We start from the raw sequence: 5,961 nt of genomic DNA, 5'->3' as shown, positions 1-5,961 counted from the left end.
TAATCTATTACCGCATGGCTCTTTCTAGACCTCCCTTTGCTTACCTGTAACTTCCCACTTCAGCCAAGAAAACTGGCTCCCACCATCTGCCTTCCATTTACTTCCTTGTTCCATTGCAATCTACACATACAGCGTTACTAGAGTTGTGAACGTGTGCTCCTGTGGGAAACAACTTTATCAGCCAGAGTACAGTGCTTATGTGTAGTTTAATGGCTGTTAGACTTACAGACGCCTCTCGTTTCCAAGGTTACTTAGGTCAGCACCTTTTCCCCCTCAACCCCTTCAAGTAAAGGGGTTTTGTATATTTGTAATACAGTTAGATCGTTTCGTCAGACTGCATTCCATCCTGGGATCTACTGACCTCCTAAGTGATTTTTCTTTAATAAGGGTCACTTTTTGTGCTGTAAAATTCTATGGGTTTTGACAAATGTGTAGTGTCATGTTTCCACTATTACAGTATCATAAAGAATAGCTTATGCCCAGGGCACCTGGCTGGCTCAGTCAGTAGAACATGCAACTCTTAGTCTCGGGGTCATGAGTTCGAGCCCCATGTTGGGGGTAAAATTTACTTAATTAAAAAAAATAAAAATAAAATAAAGGAATAGCTCGTGCCCTAAAAAAATCCCCTGTGCTTCATGTCTTAAGGCTTACTGAGGTGTAACCCTGGGACAGGAGAGAAAGCAAGATTGGGCAGGAGAGCCTTCAGACTGCACTTCTGACTAAGTCTCTGCCAGGCCAGTGAGGAGCTCCAAAGCAAACATCATCCACTAAGAGGAGTGCCCTGTTGGGCAGAAATGGTCAGGTCTTTATACCACCACTTTGCTCAGCCGTTGGCTGTGGACTCCCAGAGAAGACTGAAAAGCTGAGGCGGACCCTGAGGGCACTAACAGCTGGAGGTTATCGGCTAACCACATTCCTTGAAGCTGGGCTGCTAAGTCCTTTCTGGGAAAGGGATCTGAGCGCTGCAATTCTTCATCTGCCAAAAATATCTTTGAAAATTGCAAGCAGAGGTTGGCTGACCATTGGTCACGATTCTCAAGCAGAGGATTCCTGAATCAGGTGGAATTTGGAATCAGATGATCCCATTGGCCCCTTTCAGTTCTTGAGCCCTGAGTGTCCTTCAGCATGTTTTGACCAGGCAATCCAGGTATTATGTTTCTCGGATTTACTCCACCTTGCTCAAGCTTCTGTTTCCCTTCTTGCACCGACTGTCTCACGCCCTGCTCCGTCCTAGCGGTAGGATTAGTCCCTTCCTCCCAGGGACTATTCACGGAGGGGTGGAGGAGCCAACTGATGGCGTCTGTACCTTCCACTTGTGCTGCCCACACCTTTTGGATCCCAGATGCTCAAGAAAATGGTGATAGTACAATAATAGCAACATGGATCATGGAGTTGAATGCAGATTTTAAAAACTTGCGAGCCCAAGCAAGAGAGTTGGACAATTCAGAGCTAAGACTACCCAAAGCAAATCCTGGTCTGATACCACCCTTCCCTGGAGCACGGAAAATAGGTAAACAGGAGTACTCCCCGCTGGCCGGTGCCTGCACTACATCTGGCAAAGTGTCGTATTTTTATTTTCTTCCATCCTGACTCCCATGGGGAGCCCTGGATTTTCCACCTGCAGGTTCAGAATTACTCCAGTGCAATTCTGGTCTTTCTCCGTAGGGAGGCGGGACACCTTGAGACTGCTCGAGGAAAGAGCGGCTCTGAGGTGTGTTCTACCTGCATTTAATCTTCTTTGTATTATCCTTATGGCGAAAGCCTGTTTTATTCTTGTGACTTGGCAGCTCTGGCTGGCTCACGAATGTCCTAGGATAAATAATTAAGGTCCTGACGTGCCCTCTAAGGACAGTCTTAACTTCTAAGCCAAAGAACATTTTATATTTTCTTTGTCTTGCTTTAGAGATTTCCTTTGAAAGTTTGCTTCTGCTTGTAGCTTTTTTTGTGCCCTGGCATTGTCTTCAAAGACAGAACCTACCTATAATTCCGTACATCCTGGTGTTTGCCCAGCCAGAAAACAGTAACTTTTAAAAAATATTTATGCTGCTATTTTGGTACAATGAACCATCATACTGATTTTTAACTCCAAATTTAATGTTCACAAGTTCAAGCACTTCCTTGAACCCAGGCCCTCGGGACTCTTGCCAACTTTCTGGTTTTTTCTACCCGCTTTTTCATGTCTTCGTGCAATGACTGAAGTTGGAGCCTGCCGGGTTGGAGAGTAGATGCACGGTGTACTCTCCCGACTCTCCAGCCCTCAGCACCAGACGGGGGGGTCGGAATCCATGTTTAAATACCCAAAGGTTGGGGCGCTTGGCGGGCTCAGTCGATGGAGCATGTGACTCTTGATCTCGGGGTTGGGAGTTTGAGCCCCACGTTAGATGTAGAGATGAGTTAAAAATAAATACCCAAAGGTTGCTCCAGGTCTCTACCCCTGAGTTTGATGAGACCCAAGAAAGTACCAAGAGTTAATGTTCCAAGAAGACACTTGAGGTGACTGAGTCCAGGATGTTTAAATGATAGGTAGGTTCTGCCTCTGAAGACAATGCCAGGGCACAAAAAACATCCTGCTTTAAAAACAAAATCAATAGAAAGCACGCAAAGGGTATAGTCCCGGAACCATTATGTAGGAGTAGAAATGACAAGTAAATGAAATAAAAAACAAAAGAATTTTCTTTTTTTTAAGTGCTTTCATTGCTCTCCTGGAGAATACAGGTTGAAATTGTGAACTTGCCAGCTGTTCCCAGTAGGAGGGCAGAATCACAGGTCTGAAGCACAAGCTTTCTTCTGGAAACTGCTATGGATGACGGTTGTATCACCTTGAATTGGGGGAATAAAGACTGCGCGCGCGCGCGCGTGTGTGTGTGTGTGTGTGTGTGTGTGTGCGCGCGCGCGCGCACACCAGAATTCAGCTTTGCTAGTGCAGAGTGTAAGAGAACAGTGATACACACAGGTGGAACCACAGAGGAATTTCTGAGAATTAGCCTTAGGCAAAAGGCATTTGACTGGAAACTTGCACTGAAAACCTGCCTTGTAAATAATCATGTGACGTTCACCTGACTTAATTTTCTTCAGTCCCAAGGGCTCCAGTCAGAGCAAAGGTCCTGCTCTGGGTTGCTGGCATGCTCACTCTTCAGGGTAAACTGAGAATAAATTCAAAGACAAATCACCAAAGGTAATTCCTTTCTTTGACGCTGAGTATAACTGGGATGGTTTTTAAAGTAAAATGTTCTTATTTTCTAATCAAAGTAATAGATACGTAACCTTTGTATTTGGATTAAGTGTGAATGAAGGAATAAGAAGGGAAGAAAGGACAAAGGACTGGGCGGGCGGGGAAACCTGAGTCCTGATTGCGGCTTTGGCACTGTCTCTGTGACCTTCGGCAAGTCTCAAGTGTGTCAGGGCTTCGGTTCACTTACATTAATAAAAGAACCTGGAACTAGATGGCCTCTAAGGTCCTCTCCAGCTCTGTTCTAGAAATCAGTCTCTTAGTTTTGACTTTTTTGTTAAGTTTAGGCCGTGCCGTAACAATGATGTGAGGCGGAATTAGGGTCAACAGGGTCATTGTGAGGCTGGCGCAGGTCTCAGGCAACTCTCACCTTCCGCAATGTTTTTGCAAAGATGAATTCAGAGTCAGATAGACATTGAGGTACGTGTCTGTATGTATTTGTTGAATGAATGAATGAATGCACTAATGAACGAATCACTCAGGGTAGGACTGAGGGGGAAGAGAATGGAAGCATTCAGTTGGAGGACGTTTACTTGGGATAGAGCACAGATTTGCGTGGGTGGCAATGACGGCTGGGGATCGATTTTACGGACACATTCAGCAGGGGCGGTACTTCAGCCCTAGGAAGTATTAGGGTTAGGGGCTAATTTACACACACTCTTTTTTTTTTTTTTAAAGATTTTATTTATTTATTCGAGAGAGAGAAAGAGATCAGGGGGAGGTACAGAGGGAGAGGGACAAGCAGACACCCTGCAGAGTGTGGAGGACGATCTCACGACCCTGAGATGATGATGACCTGAGCTGAAACCAAGAGTTGGGTGCTTAACCAACTGAGCCACCCAGGCGCCCCTCATTTACATACACTCTTTATCTAAAGAGTAGGTAGAATGATTGCTGGCAGGACCACTTAGTATTACCTTTCTTCCAGTACAGATGGTTCGACTACAAGGTGGTAGGACTTTTTTTCTCCATAATTTAATGACCAGAATATAATTAGGATTTGCTTTGGCTCAGTTTTACAGAAATCCAAAATAAGAGTGCTTAAGCAACATCTAAGTTTATTTTTTGTCTCACATCAAAGGTCTGTGGGGCAGACTTAGGGGCTCCGTGGTGTCATGGATACAGGTTCCTTCAACCGCAAGAAGCATGGCCACCCGAGCTGGACTATCCCATCTACATTCCAGCCCGCAGGGAAAAGAAAGAGCCAAAAAGGGCTCGCCGCCTATCTTAGTCTCTTTGGGCTGCTGTAACAAAATAACTAAATACCACAGACTGTGTAGCTTATACATTTATGTCTCACAGTTTTGGAGGCTGAAAGTCCAAGATCGGGGTGCCAGCAAAAGGTGAGGGCTGTCTTCCGGGTTCATAGCCAGTGCTTTCTAGCTGTTGTCCTCAAATGGTGGAAGGGGCAAGGAATCTCTCTGGGGCCTCTTTCATAAGGGCACCATCTCTTTCATGAGGGTTCCACCCTTAGGATTTAAGCACCCCCCAAATGTTCCATCTCCTAATACTATCACTTTTGGGGATTATTCAACATATGAATTTGAGGAGACACAAACATTCAGACCACAGCACCTCCCATTAATGATACTTCATGAAGGTTGAACTTGGCACTTTTATTTTTATCCCATTGACCCAAACTTAGTCACATGGCCACACCTATATGCAGTGGAGACTGGGAAGTGTAGCTATTATTCATAATGGCTAAAGGTCAGGGTTGTTTCTTACTTGTTTGCTTTACTAAGAGAGAAGAGAAAAACAGATATTAGGGAATATTCGTTTCTGTCACCTTAAGATATTACAGACTTAGTGCAATTATACTTCCATTGCTCGATGCCCTTAAAGTTGTCTTCAGAGCACGTAGCAAATTGTTCTCAGTATTCTAGACGAGTCTTCATCTTGTGGAGGTGGGTTTGATTTTTGAAACTGCAGTCACTTAGGGCAACTGTGATGTGTAAGGTGGGTGATGAAGCTGAGCTTAATCTTCTCATAAGAACAATATACGGGGGCTTCTACCTCTAGATATTACGGGCCATTCTGGGTGTTACGACCATTCTTGCAGAAAATAACTCGAAAACCTGGACATCGTATATAAAGTGACTACCAGAAGGTACTGAAGAGGAAATGGAAGTAAACAGATTCTGGCGTGGCATGAGCTTGAGTAATTTTGGTTGATCTATCTTAAAGTTTATTATTCTTTCATTTAACATATCCATTTGGTAGTTAAGTCCATCTGTTAAATTTTTTTCAGAAATTGAACTTTTCGTCTCTCAGAATTTGCATGAAGTACATTATTAACTTTAAATGGCCTAGGAAAGGTTAAGGATATATTTTGTAATTTATAGGTCAACTGCTAAGATAAAAATGCAAACACCGTAACTAAAAAGCCATCAATAAAACAAAAATGGAATAATTTATAAAATATTAAAGTAGTATGTTTAAAAAAGGCAGGAAATGGAGAAGCAAATGTCAGGAGAGAAAAGTAGAAAACAAAGATTTAAAATGATAGAACTCATTTGGTGGCTCAGTTGGTTAAGCGTCTGCCTTTGGCTCAGGTCATGATCCCAGGGTCCTGGGATCAAGCCCTGCGTTGGGAATCCCTGCTCAGCAGGGAGCCTGCTTCTCTTTCTGCCTGCAGCTCCCCCTGCTTGTGCTCTCTCTCTCTCTCTCTGTCAAATAAATAAATAAAATCTTTAAAATAAAATAAAATAAAATAAAATAAAATAAAATAA

This window comes from Ursus maritimus, unplaced genomic scaffold (genome assembly GCF_017311325.1).
Source record: "Ursus maritimus isolate PB19 unplaced genomic scaffold, ASM1731132v1 scaffold_28, whole genome shotgun sequence".
In the NCBI taxonomy this organism is placed as follows: Eukaryota; Metazoa; Chordata; class Mammalia; order Carnivora; family Ursidae; genus Ursus; species Ursus maritimus.
This window is presented reverse-complemented; position numbering follows the sequence as displayed.